General features: G+C 35.8%; 2 long non-coding RNA genes across 4 annotated transcripts in view; one reads left to right on the top strand and one right to left on the bottom strand.

Moving 5' to 3' along the window:
* LOC116508930 overlaps positions 1-3,485 on the bottom strand; it is a 44,564-nt gene extending 41,079 nt beyond the window's left edge. The window contains exons 1-2 of one of the 3 annotated variants that reach the window (XR_004255444.1): positions 2,659-3,485; positions 363-769 (exon numbers count right to left, since the gene is read on the bottom strand). This is a non-coding gene — a long non-coding RNA (uncharacterized LOC116508930). The remainder of the gene's footprint in view (positions 1-362; positions 770-2,658) is intronic. The other 2 variants (XR_004255443.1, XR_004255445.1) reach the window with 2 other exon arrangements.
* On the top strand, positions 762-15,902 carry LOC116508928. Its single transcript, XR_004255441.1, has 2 exons — positions 762-2,083; positions 12,456-15,902. It is a non-coding gene; the product is annotated as an uncharacterized LOC116508928 (long non-coding RNA).
* The last annotated feature ends 60 nt before the right edge of the window (positions 15,903-15,962 follow it).

Here is a 15,962-nt window from a genome sequence, read left to right on the forward strand (position 1 = left end):
TTATGTGAGCAATTACTTATTAAAGCAGCAATGATTAAGAACTGTATTCAGATTTATAAAAACAAATTGACATATACGTACATAAACAGTCTCAACCTTTAATGCCTGGGTGAGAAAATGCACTTATTTGGGGGGATCAAGAAAACGCATGTACTATTAATCTTTCTCTTGTACAAATCCAACCCACTCTAAAAATATTTAAGGTATGCCATTACAGAGTATCATGTGACAAGAAAAAGCAAATGAAAACCCCCGTACCAATATACAATCCCTAGTGGCTGTATCTAAAAAACGCAAGCTATGTTTGTTTAGATGGCGTCGGTCAAAATGAAAGTAACCCAACTTTTTTCAAACCTACTCACTTTTTTTTTGCTCGTGACAGAAGAAGCAAAATCTCAGCCTGAGTGTATCCCATCACAGATGGACCTCTGGTTGCCCTCCTCTGCAGAATTAGCACCGCAGGATGCAAGACTGCCTCTGGAGGAGACAGCTTTGCAGAGCAAGGAGTCTCAGTGGGGAGAAGGAGAAACGAAGGTGGTACGCTTCCAATGGAAGAATTTCAAATTAGGCATAACACTTGACAACGGAGAAGATATAATAAAAATGAAGTTATGTTTGAGAGAGTATCAGAGGAGGTAGATATCTGTCACATCTATCTGTCTTCTCCTTTCACGTATCATGCCCATTTCCAGATACGGTTTTCTGGTTATTTTTCCTTTCTTCTGAATAGCAGACTATGTTCGTTCATTCTTCCTGGGATTATTAAAGCCTGCAAGCAATAAAATCTTGAAACAATACTTGAGAAGATAGGAATACTTCAGAAGAATCAAGATGGCGAATCAAAGTGTTATCTGATCTGGTTCAAAAGCCAAAAAACTACTGCTGAACAACTGGCTATATTTGACTCTCTCAATGCCAGTGAGTCACCCACACAGATTCTTATATTATTGTTAAATCCTTCAGTTTACTGGAACATTTCATGAGAATGTACCACAGGAAATAATCCCTCATGCTCTGTGATAATGCTTATTGCTTAGAATTTCATTGAAATTCCAAAAGAAAAAGAAGGTAAAACAGACTTCATTCTCCACAATAATTTTATATCTGGAATTGGCTTTGGGATAGGTCAGAAGGGAAAACAAAGTTGATCAGAAATGTTAAAGAAACACATCTATTTAGATACGTATGTATCATAAATGAAAGATTTCCAGCACCCCTACCTGAACTGGTTTATAGTTCACAACTGCCCAACTATCCTACCATCTTAGAACTCACAACTATCTCATTTAAAAGTAAAATAAAACAACCAGAAAGTAAACTTTGTATTTCTTACCACTATATTCATCCAGCACTGACTTTCGATTCACAGTGTTGTAACCTAAGACACAGTTTTGTTCTAAGCTCTGTCCAGCGTTTTACAGATTCTCCTCTAACAAGCAATCTCTCTCTATCCTCAAGAGAGTTTATAACAGAAGAAAACTGCTTGGTTTAGTTAAGAGTTTTTTCACACAAAGGCAAAGATAGACACCCACCAAAGTCTCTTTTTGTTATCTCTCCTGAAGGCTATAATAATGTCACGTCATCGTGGCTTGTCTCACAGCAGCCGGAAATATGCCTGTCACTGATGCAACTCGAGTCACAGAATATTTGTTTTTCCTTCTGCGTCACTTGCACCAGTAATAAACTAAAGTAACCTACAATAGACAAGCTCCTGCTTTTTGCTTTTCTCTTTAAAACACTAGGTCTGAGAATACAGACACATTCCAAAGTGCTTGCTGTAAAGGAGAGGAGTGGGTGGGGAATAAAAGCAAATAGCTAACATTTTAAGTCACAAACTGTTCAGAACCTCTTTTAAAGCAATTGGAATGGAACATTTAGATTTGATATTCTGGCTCTAACCAATCTCAGACAGCATTTCACCTGCCACTGCTTCTCCCTCCAATAGAAATTAGTGTTTAGAATGAAAGCCCTCCCCAGCCAATCATGTGCAAGCTCAGGCACTCAGTTAATGATGCAGCAGTACAGGGAAGACTATCACATGTGAGCTGGAAGGCTGCCAACATGGAGACACGCAGAGAGAAAGGTAAACAACTTTCCGACGCCAAAATGATGACATTTAATTCTTAAATGCAATCTTCCCTTCTTAACTCACCCTCTGTCAGCTGGTCTGGGGCTTCACAATGTACCTGTCCCCTCTCCACCCCCACCCCCCAACCAATGCTTTCTAAACCTAACAACATGCCAAGCAAAGATCCCTGCGTCATCATTTGTCTATTTGCCACTTTCCTAACTCTGCAGATATAGATTCTCAGCTTTAAAGATCCAGGGTGTCTTGATAAACCTCTCTGCCAACTTCTTGATTTAATAAGGAAATTGGGGAAGGGGATATTAGATGGCATCCTCTGCAAAACTACTGTTCTATTTCCTTTCTCATTTCTTGACTCTGCATTATAGCTAGCTATGCATTGACATTTTATAACTTGTGCCTTCATTCCATTGGTCTGATGCAGGACACAGAAACAACATTTAGCCATAGGAAAATAATACTGGATGAAAAGTTTTAGGAATGGCAGGGCAGAAAGATACCTCTAGCCACATACATACAAAGTGAGACACTCAGTTCAACTCCCCCCCCAGCTCCAATAAAAAAATACGTACGTATTAAATAGAGGAACCATGAGATCTGTTCATCTACACCTGTGCAGTCCTCAACCCTCTGTTCGCTCTGCCGCAGCACAGAATATTCCAGAATTTTCCTCCCATTAACCCTTCCTATATCTGCCCCCCCACCTTTGCGGGATTAATTGCGTCGCATCTTTCCGGTACCATCAGTGGACAAAATGCACTGATCTTCAACAAGTTCCCAAATAATGTCTCTTTAAAGAAAAAAAAAAACATTCTGGATTGAAAAGGAACCATGCTTCCCAATGTTGTTATTACTTCTCTTGCATGATCTCTCTCTCTGTGTCTCTTGCTGCAGTAGGCTGTTGCTAGTAGACCTATCGACAGAGCTGGCTCTCCTTCTCTCCCTCTGAGCTGTGTGACGCAGCTCAAAATTCTCCAGGCTGCTCCTTGTGTTTTAACAGCAGAACTGCAGCTTTCCCCTAGAGAGCCGATGCCAGCAGTACCAGGGCCGGACAAACCAAGACAGAAAGTCACTCCCTAGCTAAGCACCCAAGTTATTTATATCTCCCTGTTCTCTCCTCACCTTGGCTTCTCTGCTTCTTTTCCACTCTTCCCTCACGTTTGCATCATCAGCTTCTCGTGGCTCCACCACTGCTACACTTGCTCAGTTAACTCTTTTAGGAGTGGCAGGAACCACTCTGGGGCAGCAGAACTGGAAACACAGTTGTTTGTTTTCAAGTGTGTGCAGAAGATCTGACCGAAAGAAATACAAGAGTTTCCAAACAGCCATGCACTATCTGAATTAACCCCTTTAAAGGACAGAGAACACTCATCAGTTCCAAGAAAAGAGTTTGCTTTCCTCCAGGACTAGGCACACTCTCCAGTAAGTGTTTCACATTTTTGTTATATGAATGAGTACAGGTAGTCCTCAATTTACAACCACAATTGAATCCCAAAATTTCTGTTTTTACATGAAACAGTTGTTAAAAGTGTTTTGCCCCATTTTATGACCTTTCTTGCCACAGTTGTAAAGTGAATCACTGTAGTTGTTAAGTTACTACCATTAACTTAGTACTGTTGTTAAATGAATGTGGCTTTCTCATTGATTTTGCTTATCAGAAGGTTACAAAAGGTGTTCAAATGATCTTGGGCCACTGCAACCATCGTAAATATCAGCCAGTTGCCAAATGTCTGAATTATGGTCATGTGACCATGGGGATGCTACAACGGTTGTAAGTGTGAAAAATGGCCGTAAGTCACTTTTTTCAGTGTGGTTGCAACTTTGAATGGTCACTAACGAATGGTTGTAAGTCAAGGACTACCCATAGTTATGAATGTAAAGCCTGCCACTTTCCATTAAAAGACGTGGCAATGAGGAACAGGATAAAATATCTTGGTACAGATCAGATTCGGATGCATATAATCTGAAGGTCCAAGTCACCAATAGTGGTATGGCTCAAGTGTTTGCTTCTTCTTTTCCAGCTGATTCTTTGAGCTCTGCAGGGCTAGGCAGCAGCAGAGGGGTTCCCTCCAAAATGTTCCTAAGGGTGTGGGCGACGTTCCCTGAATCCCAGGCAACAAATTAATACCTTCTCTACCACTGGGAAGTATGCTGGGAGGTTAAAGGCTTGCTCCAACAGTGAAAGAAGATAATTGGAAACATTAAGGAAAGGAAGAAAATGATCAGTTTGACAAAAGAACATAATTCAAAAATGGAAGGAAGCTTCCCTTAAAGCAAGAAACCATAGCTGAACGAAAAATCTGGAGTGATCACCCTACACAGAAATATGCCAGCCTTAATTCTTGCACTGGAAGGCAATTCCTCATCCCCTTCTTTACTGAGCTATTTTAAAATCCTTCAAGCCTGATAGTGACATCTGTTATGCACAGATGCATACAAAAACAACTGCAAGTTTTCACATACAGTACTAAGCAATGCACCAAGATACTGAGCTTAGAATGTACAGGCATGAAAAGCAAAGGACAGGCACTGAAGGGAGAAACAGGCCAAGGCACAAATGAATCTCCCAAGAACTCTCATAGAACTTATTTGTAGCAGCATTTCTTCAGCCATTTCCTTTATTCATGATCCAAAGTTTCAGTCAATCATCTTTAACTGAAATTCGAATGAAGCAAGTGTTTATCCCTGCTGTGATGTCTAAATGGATCCAAATGGACTCCCATTTGATTTGCTGGCCAAAATGTATTTTACAAAGCAATGAAACTGCAAATTATCAGTGAGTCAGCAAAACAGCAGAAAAGCAACTATTTTAATTCTATGGGGAAAAAAAAACTAGATTGGATCCCAAATCCTTTAATGAATAGAACTTTAAGAGGATAATCTCAGAAAAAGTAGCTTTTCCAAAAAATCAGAATTTCCTGGAATTGCCATCTGATGGCTAGTACACATTAGAAGATGTTTCATCAAAACAAGAATAAAATAAAAATTAAAAAGTCTGCCTTGCCTTCACATGCCTGATGAGTACAAACTGTTCCTAAAAGTGCAACATGACCATATGTTTCTTAATTTATAATTAGAAAGCAACCTGTAATGGACAAATTATAGAGTAAAAAACACAATGGTGTTCCCTTGAGCTAAAACAAGACAAATTGCTAACAATATTGGTGAACAATGTTTCCAAAAAAAAGACTGTACCATAATGATTACAGCCAGCCATGAGAGGTACATGTGCACCAAAAATGTGCATCGGTTTGTTGCTAAACCTAGAACCACATATGTCTCTATCATTATACCATTTCCACTGACTTGCTAGTTCAAAATTAAATTAGTACTGTGAGCCAGACATAGTTTATTACTGTTTGTCTCAGAAAGACTGAGAAATGGCAATGCAGACAGTTACAACAATCACAGTTTTGTTTTATCTTCCCGAACAGAAACAGTTGGGTACATTTTAAAAAGCAGTATCTTTCATACCCCCCTCCCCTTTAATGAAACAGAATATTTATTTTTCTCTCCAGAATGGAAACAAAAGCATGAAAAACAGCCGTTGTCTAATATCCAAAGTGTCAACATTAGAGAAGGACGCCATTATTGAACTTAAAATGGGAAGTAAATTACTGCTGCTTTTAAAAAAGTCATCAAGGATGTACTGAAAATGTGAAAGCTGCACCCTTAAGAAATGGAAAATCTATCATCTTCCCACTACTTGATCAGCACTGAAGTTATCATAGTGAAACTCATTCAATCATGGAAATCAGAAGCTTAAAAAGTATAGAGAGCATATAACAGGCAGAAGCCTTCTTACCTATTAAATATGAGTAGATCAAGAATACATGCCACTGAAACTTGACTCTATGCAAAGAACAAAACTAGAATTACCAGAGGGGCAGTATAATTACCAATCACAATAGAAAGAACAGCACACTGCTACAGAGCTTTCTGCCACACATCTTCTTTGAAACTAGGTATAGGAAACTCCCGTTCTTCAATCTATGCACAACATAATTGTTTCACGGCATCTGGCTCTCTCAATGAAACATGAGATAATGATCTAAAGGCCATATTTATGCATAACAATTCTTCCACCAGTAGCACCACCACTTATTATAATTCCTTCAAAAGGTAGTCTAGGGATACAACAATACTAATTATTGTTTTACTTTAGAGAGACAAAAATAGCTTTAACTATAATTTATATAACCTCTGCAAATTCCTTGTAGTTTCAGAAGATGACAATGACAAATCATTTCAAAGCCCCTATTTACTCTATAGCTCAAGATCAAACAACACCAAAGTATATGCAGCAGCAAACAAGTTCTTTCCTGGGAATAACTAAGGTGTAGTTATTGATATAGGCAAAAAACCCTTTACCTCAACCTCTTAGCACGGAAGTCATTTCTAAATATAGTACATATATAAGTATGCAAACCCAGAAAGCGATTCTATACTCAAATGGTAAAGTTTCAATATTAAAAATGTTCTACTGTACTTGCAAAGAATGTGTAACTTTAATTCTTCATTTCATTCAGGAGTTCAATTAAATTTGAAAATTTTGATCTGTAAACCAGATTTGGTTTAGAATACAGAAAGATTACCCCCCCCCCCCCTCCCAGTAAGTGTGTGAGCTGCTGTGATGGCTAGGATTCTGATCTAAAACTAGAGATACTCAGATTCAAAGTCCATATTGAATTACAGAAGCTCCTCAAATAACTTTTTAGTTTTCCAAAACCTCCTAAAATAAAATAATGGTTATAATAAAGAAGGAAAAAAGTCCTGTTGAATGATCTATGTAATAACTATAAAAAGTTATAAAATGCAGTGCTTTGACAATAGAGAGTAGAATGTTGCCTTAGTAAGACTTAGGTTTCAAAAAAATTGAATTTATTTTTAACAGTAAATTTGAAGCATTCTTAAAGCTTGCTATCTACTACTTAAAATTTGTATGTTAAAGTCATCAAGGAATATAAAGATAATTTTTCAGTAAATAGACAATAAGTTTTATACTGCATAGCTGCAAAAATTCTTCCAAACTAATTTTAGGAAGTACAAGAAATTGCACATCAGCAACAAACAGCAATAAAACTCAAGAGTGGAACTTAACAGCAGGCTTAAAATACAGAACACAAAGTCCTAGTAATGCTGAGATAATGCAGGATCGTAAACCTTATAAGAAACAATTATGCAATCACATTCAAGAAATTAATTGTGGGTTTCAGAATTGTCCTTTGGCACCAAGAGATGCTGCTGTCCTTAATTTAATTTTATATGTAAATTATATTCAATTGATAAATATCTTGCGTTATAGCTGTGACAGCATCAGCAATGGGAACTATTTTAGGAAACTGTACAGAACAGGGATTTAATATTGAGTATCCCTACCCACTCTACAGTTGAGTAAATATCAAGAAGCTGCAAGTAGAGGAAAAAAAGACAAGCTTCTGAACAGGAGAGATCAGTATTGCTGAAGGTATTTCCATAAAGATTTGCTAAGAATAAAGAACACAGGGGCCTCCTACTATGGAAGTTCACTTGACAACATAAGTGGAGGTAGTGGGGTTTGCACTGGTGGCACAGAAATAGCCATTCTCTGTTTGGCACCCTGTACTTCATGAGTCATGGAAGAAACGCATGAGGAAAAAGGCTCTAGAGGCAAGCACATATTGTATGCTAGCAACGTAAAGAAATGCAAGGTGATTGTGTTGCTATTAACAATCTGAAGATTATGTATAATTTATTCTTATACTGTTTCCAGTTTGGTTAGGTGTAGTACAAACACAAGTATGCATTTATTCAGATTTCAATTTGAATGTGGCGTCTCAGGCTTATTTCCCACTAAACATGGTCAGTTTTTTCCTCCAGCACAGAAAGACAATTGCAAAAAACAAGAATTCAGAAAAAAACACAACATGCATATCCCTTTTTAAACTTTTCATTGTGGGAGGAATTGATAATTCCTCAAAATTGTCATATAGACATCCAACTATCTCTACAACACACAGAAGGAACTCTGTTTTGAAATCCATTTTCTAATAGAAATGAAAGAGAAGTTAATCTATCATCAATTATTCATTTCAAGTAAACAAATATTCTCACATTTAAAATAGTGAATATAGCATATAAAGGCACTGGGAAATTGACATAAATTAATCTTTTTAAAAAAAAAATCAGGTACAATTATAGAAAATAACGTCACTCAAAATTTGAGCATAATCATTCGCCTAGTAAAATTTGCACATCCCTAGATTAAAATGTTGAACTATCATAAACACAAAGATACATTTAGAATCACAAAATAATCATTTTAATACCATCTGAATTAAAAGATGGAACAGCACAGAATAGATTTGATAGTAAACTGTGAGTTCTGATAACTTTGTCAGCAGCTTCAGAATCTATTATAATAAAACTTAAAATATCAAGACCCCTCAACTTCCCCTTTTTAAAGAATCCTTTTTGAGAAGCATCAAGCAAATGAAGCTTACTTAACAATACTGGTTCTTGCAATGTAAAAAAACAAAATGTTACTTACGTTTTTAAAGGAGTCAACACTCATAAAACTCAATACTATTCCTTAATGGAAATAGATACCATGACTGTTCACTCTTCTTTCTCCTTCTCCTTTCCATTACTTACATGGGAAACCATGGGTCAATTGTCTTTTGCAAAATAAGTAAGAATATAAATAGTTCTTAGCTACCTAATTGGAACATCGAGATTTTTTTGCTTTATATAGATGAAAACATCAATAAATCACAACCAAGATATTATGGAAATAAGAACGTATCAGAGTTTGTTACACTCAACTCAACTTTCCAATACAAATATATGGTGAGATTCCTTAATATTCTGTTATTTAAAAGTGACATGAAAAGTTTTTAAAAAGGGAGAGAAAGAAAAGTTCAAAGGAAACAGGAAGTTGCTGCTGCAGCAGACAGAGTTAAGAGTTATGTAATTTTTTTTACTGGGACATGGATAGGACAGCACATTGCTTGCTGATTAACTAAAAATAGAATAATCCCAATTACAGCCACACTTCAACTTTTTCCTAGGTTTCATGTTTCATGAGCTCACAGAGAACTCATGAATGGAGAGGGTGGGAAGAAAGAGACAGAAGACCAAACAGCAAGAGACCATTTTATTTTTCTTCTAATTTAGAGAACATATATATTAACAAAATCTTCTTTTTACTCTAATTTTATGGGCTGTTGTATTTCACATCTTAATAGGCTAAATTCCAGATTATTTCCTTTAAGATCCATTTTTTTAATGTGAACATAAAATGTAGTAGATTAAGAACTGAAAATCTGCTGTTTGATCAGTTTTACATTAATCACTTAAATAATGCAAAGAAAACAATAGTTTGCCAAAGGCCACTTTAAAGATTAACAGGCTTTGAGAACTAATTCCAGATGTGGTCAGTGTATAAAACAGGTTTGAATACCACACATTTACAAATAAAAAAATAGAAAACAAACAATGGTTGTCTTTATTCAGTACAATGGAGATTTGGCTAAACATCTTTCAGCGCTTGTTTTATATACTTACTTCTTTTTTCCTACATACATGAAATAAATCCATATAATCTTTTCCTAAGAAGAGAGGTTGAATGAAATAAAATAAAAGGCATGTTCTGTCATAATAATCATGGCTTTCATTTTAAGGTTTAAAATGAAGCATGAATATTCAACCGATCATGCTTGCAGCTTTAGTTTTGAAGAACTGGCATCCTTCATATCCATATTTATAGAATAACACGTATGCAAAATAAAGAAAAATGACTGAGGACAAAATATATATACACACATATCTACACACATACATACTGTATCAATCATAATTAATCTTACAGATTCATATTATATGATCAAATTATTAACACCTATCAATAAACATCAGGGGAAAAAAATTAACCCATTATATCATTTTATTACTGAACATGAAAGAATAATTGGGTCATTTCTGTAAAAGCTGACACGGCACTATATGGGAAATATATTCCAGAGCAAATTTATATAGTTATTAAAGGAAAAAATGACAATGAAATGGCTATAAATATTATCACAGAATGATGACAGCAAAGCTGATAGAGAACATATTAGATCTACTATCAAAAACTATTCTCTGGTGATCAAGAAAGCAAAGAAATAGAAGTGGGCATCCCAAGTAATTGAAAGTTAAAACTTACCACTTAGCTCCTCTTCCATAATTTAAGAACAGCTCTCACCTACCATGTTTCCAAGCAACAGGATTCCCATCATTTTTGTCTGAGCCCTAATCATCTATGATGATCCCACTATGTAGACTAGAGACTAGACTAGGAAATCATTCCACAGGAAGATTAAAGCTATTTTTAAAATTGAAATTAGCCTTAGTAATACAATCTTGCAAGATTGATTGGGTTATACATTATTTCCTCCCTTTCTTATCCTTCAGTGAAACAGAGAGTTCTCTCTGCCAGAGCTACTTCAAACCATTTCATTTCTCAGGTCTTAACAAATTAAGCCCCTTTTGCCTACGTTCTTACATACAGTATTCCATCAAGATAGTTTCCCATACTCTGTACAATGCACCAAATATTCAGAGGCAGCTGTAAATTAGTAATTCCAGTCACTCCAGCAATAAATCGTTTGTCAGCATTGCATTTCAGTCAGACCATTATTTGCCCAATACAGGTAATAGAAGTTTACAACAGTAAGAAGGAAGGGATATGGCCTAATCACATTGTGAATATGCATCAGTACATTTCCTTTTCCTACACAGATCCCAACTGAGTTCTGGCTAGATCAATATAAACCATATAAACCTTCGGGCTAAGCTATATCTAACCCACCTACTACTGACTAAGCTACTACTGTACCATAAAAAAATGACCAGAAATCTGCAAATATGTTGCATTACTTCATACTTGGAGGATGTATTTTTCACTTAACTCTTTATACTTTAAATTATATATTGATTTTTTTCTAGTTTAAAATAGTTTTCACATGACATCAAATGTGTAGCAGAGACCTGTCAATGAGTTTCTTAGAAAAGTTGGTTCAGTATTACTGAATAATTCAAATAACAGAGATACAGCTCCCTCTTTCTTCAGTTCTGGAAAGCCCTTAAAACCTGGTTCTGTCCCTAGGCTGGGTGTGATTGCTATGAAATTCATCTTTCGTCAAGAAGAATCCACTGTTACCTTGTGGGCAAAAGGAGACTTCCCAATTAGAACCAGGAGATAAACATATGCAGAACTGATGAAATATGAAACTATGGGTGTCAATGATTCTGTGGCGCATGGAAGGAAATGTCTTGGGTCAGGCTGCATGGCTCGCTGCGCTACTCAATGTACTTATAAATGACTTGGATGAAGAAAATGCAGTTAGCACATCTGCAGATGGCTCAAGAAAGAGCTGGCAGCAAAAACCTTAACATGTTGGAACAACAGACAGAATGGATAGCAACCAGTGAGATGAATTTCATGTCAAGTCCTACATTTGTAAAGAAAGAATCAAAGGCATGAGGAGGGATGCTTAAATAAGGGCTAGATGGTCATCCATTAGGAATACTGTAGTACAGGTAGTCCTTGACTTGCAAGTTGCAACCATTCATTTAGTGACTGTTTAAAGTTACAACAGCATTGAAAAAGTAACTTATCACAATTTTTCACAAGTACAAAAAATGCACCATCCCCATGATCAAATGATCAAAATTCAGATGCTTGTAGTGTCCTGGGATCATGTGATCATCTTTTGCAACCTTCTGACAAGCAAAGTCAATGGGGAAGCCAAATTCACTTAATAATGATGTTGATAATTTAAAAACTGTAGTGATTCACTTAACAACTTTGGCAAGTAAAATGGGGCAAAATTCAGTTAACAACTGTTTTGCTTAACAACAGAAATTTTGGGGTCAATAGTGGTCATAAGTCGAGGACTACGTGTATGGATTTCTGTCCTGGGCACACAGCTGAAGTAGATGATCTTCATATCACTTCCAGATCTTACACTGCCAGTGTTTGCTATACTGAAGGTCATTTTATAATCATATACAAATTGTAACTATCTTTTAAAAAAATCTACCTTTAGCCTTTTAGGTTAACTATTTAGAGACATACCAAGATCCAATGTTTAGTTGCTAAGATTTAAATCCTATCTTAATCTCTCATTTCCCTAACTCCTTTTCTTTTATTAATATTTACTTAATATTCTTTTGTTCAACATCTGCAATGAAATCCTACTAATGCTATTCTTGTCTACCCTCTCAGAAGGGAACATATTACAGCATGATACTTATTCAGAATCTAATGGACAAAGAAAACAATATTTATGTCAGGCTAAAACTTTCTCAGATCACCAATTAAAACAGCTGTCTTTTTGTCTTTCAGCTTAATTTGAATGATATTTGGTGTACTGGTCTCCATTCCATTGTGTAAAGTTCAATGCAGACTTCTACAACTGGTGAATTCTGTTAGGTAAATTTCAGCTTGTTATCCTACAACTAAAGTGTGGGGGTGGGGTTGGGACTCAGATACAAGGCAAGGACACATTAGCGGATGTTGAGACGTGAGGTACTGAGCTTTGTACATCCATGTCCTGAGTTAACCCAAAGTCCTAGTTTCCATAGGTAACCGTAGCAACCTGAATTCTCATAGCATGGGGCCTGTTTAGCTGATTACCGCAGAGAGGGCCTAAAATCATATCCTTAGTCATCTTTAGTGTTTCAAACATGTGTATGAATGTCCTCTCCTTGTTTCATTAAATTGTGTAATTAAAATACAAAATAAATTGAAAAAAGGGTAGTGCATAAGATTACCAATGAAGATACTATAATAATATGAATTCTAAGCAATATAACTGGTTACTTGGCAACCAGAAAGAGGTATATTAGGAAAAAAAATGAATTACAATTATAGAAGTGGTTATTCTCGCAGCCTTTAGAGAAGGCTTTTGAAAAAGAGCTTTCTTAGTGATCTGATCTAGGAAAATAAGCAGAAATTATGTTTACAAAACAAGCATTTGCTATTTCCAGTTAAATACTTTGGTTTTATTACCTGTTAGCCACACAGGGAAAGCACATGGAGAACCCTCCAATTTGAGGCCTGTTTTATCCTTTTTGTTGTTTATTTTCTTCTGTTAAGAACAAACCAGACAACAGTCCTATGATAATAGCTACTCATTTTTAAAGATAGCAAAGGCAAATCTATATAGAGATGCCTCTACAATATCAATACCCTAGTCTTCAATGGTGGGTTGCCAATCTTTTTACTACCCGTTCGGGAGTGCTCACGCGTGCCGCTTCTGCACATGCACAGAAATGTCCGCCCGGGTGGGTGGAGTCTCCCGCCGCCGCTACTACTGGTTCGCCCGATCCGGGCAGAACTGGGAGCAAACCACCTCTGCTACTCTTTAAAAAACAGTTGTATATCACTTGTGCAGATATGTACACAGATATTTTTATATTGCTACAAAACGTTCAAATGTACAATATGGCCTTTCTGTTTAAAAGCTGTTTGTATCTGGAAATTTTCTATAAACATTATCTAACTTCCTCCACTCAGTAAGTTCCATTTTCTTCTGAAACATCCAACTAACCATACACTTGGAAACTGCTATAAATGGGAGCTGCACCAGTTACCGAAGAGCCCTATCTATCCAAAAAACCTTGCTGGTAAATCCATGAGGGAAATGTTGAATTGACTAAATTAGATCCCTGGTAGAAACTTGCCCAATGCTGAAGTGTTACCTCCTTTCTACAGGTAAATATTTCAGCTCTTCTGTAGTGTATTTGCCAACAACTCTATCTTGTTTACTAACAGATCCAAAAATAATAAAATCTCTAATACTGTAACTTATTCCAAGTTTTCTTTTCTCTTTTCAGCATATTCCATTGGTTCCTTTATTGTACTTTTCCTAAGTCTAGCCAAAGAACCACTCAATTCTTTATAGTCTTTATTCAAAACATTGCAATTGCTTACTTATCCTTTCTTCTCTGACTTCCACTGTCAAACTTGTAATTTGGTACAGGTTTGATTGGGGTTCACTTAACATTGAAGTACTTTTCCTGGGATTCTTACTATTCTATTGGGGGGGGGCTAATCCCTTTACATAGCACAGTCCTTCACTTCCGTTCATGACTCATTTCAATCCTTTATTTGCTTACTACTCAAAGCACCTAGTGAATATGAAGACCCATACATACATTAGTAAAACTGTCACTGATAACGCCTTTAATATCTTTTCTGGTGGGATGATATCCTATAATAAGTAACTATATAGTAGTTAGGCCAAGAATGTAAGGTTCAAACAGCTAAATATTTATTTGGATACAACATTTGGATATATTTAAAGCACACCTGAACAGAGAAAGCAACCTGTCTATTTTTGGCATCGGTTATGAATGCTATGGTCCCTTTGACCATAGCAAATTGAATGAAATATCTAAAACAACTCCTGTGAAATAATGAATGATGCAAAGTATCAAAACAGTGGGAGAAAAACAAGATTTGTATCAATTTTATATAATTCTCATTCATATTCATCATTTAAATTTTATTCATTAAAGCATAGAACCTAAAAATTATATAAAGAGAAATAAGCATTTTTTCTTCCTAAGAAACAGCAAAAAAATAATGTATAGCTTAGGAGTAGAAGCCATTATTGCCCAATATAAGTGATACATTCCATTTTTCCTATCCTTCACTTTTGGCCTGGTCTTTTGCAGGCAGTACTGATGCAGAAAGTAGAGTAATTAGACTCCTTACAAGACTACAAAATTTCCCCCTTGGAGCTGACACACAGCTATGGAACATCACGTAGAAAGCAGCAGTATAAATATAGTTAAACATGAGGGGGAATCAAATTGATTCCAAAACTGAAACAATCAGTTTCCAATATTTCATGAAAAAGTCACATTCTAATCAAACACACAGCATTTCAATTATTTGTTTTTTATACTGTACCTTTGGCTTTATTTGATATAAACAAAATAGGTTAGAGTGGAACAGAAGAAACTGACCAGGCAAGCATTTACCTTGTCTCAAGGAATTAGTTGCAAGAAAGACCCCTTCCCCATTATAAAGAATCATTATGGTGAGGAAATCCTATCACATTTAAATGATATAAATATTTGAAAATGGAAGTATTCATTTACTATAGCTTTTCTGCTTTTTATATGTATTACAGAGATTTTTTTTTAATTTTCAATTGATTCTATCATAAAACAGACAACGTATTTGTTGAGCATCATGAGACCATTTAAATACTCACAGTAATGTGTACATAGCACTAAAAGCCTCATTTACCCAGGCTTTTGGTAACAAAATGAGATCCCTCACTTGATTGCACTTCTATTTTTGAGAGATGGATGGCACATAAGTTGAATAAATTATTATTATTTAGGAAATAAGGAAATAAGTCAGAGTTCTTAATAAAACCATATTATTTTATATTAAAAAGTCAATCATATTGAAAGCAAGAATACAATTGGAGCTTGAAGCATAAATCATAATAAAAATATGTACAAAACAAAATTTTAAAATGCTTTGTTCTGGACCTGTAATAAAATACTATCTTTTAAAAGATTCCCCCAGAATGCTATTGCTGTGCTTGGAATGTTTTAAGTGCTACAGTCACAGAAAATAATTGGAACCCAGAACTGTTGTTCCAATGATTTATTCCTTAAGGTCATAATGTTTGCCAGGGGCAGGGGATTATTGCTTTTTATTGTTTTTATATTGGGTTTTATCTTTAAAAGCAACACAGAATCAATGAGATTGGGCAGCCATATAAATTTTCATTTGAGAGCAGGAGAAGAGGTAGCAGTTGAAGTCTTTTCGAAGAGAAATCCAAGAAATCCAATCTAGAACTAAAGAGAAATTTCCTGGCTGTAGGAG

This window comes from Thamnophis elegans, chromosome 5 (assembly GCF_009769535.1).
Source record: "Thamnophis elegans isolate rThaEle1 chromosome 5, rThaEle1.pri, whole genome shotgun sequence".
Classification (NCBI taxonomy): domain Eukaryota; kingdom Metazoa; phylum Chordata; class Lepidosauria; order Squamata; family Colubridae; genus Thamnophis; species Thamnophis elegans.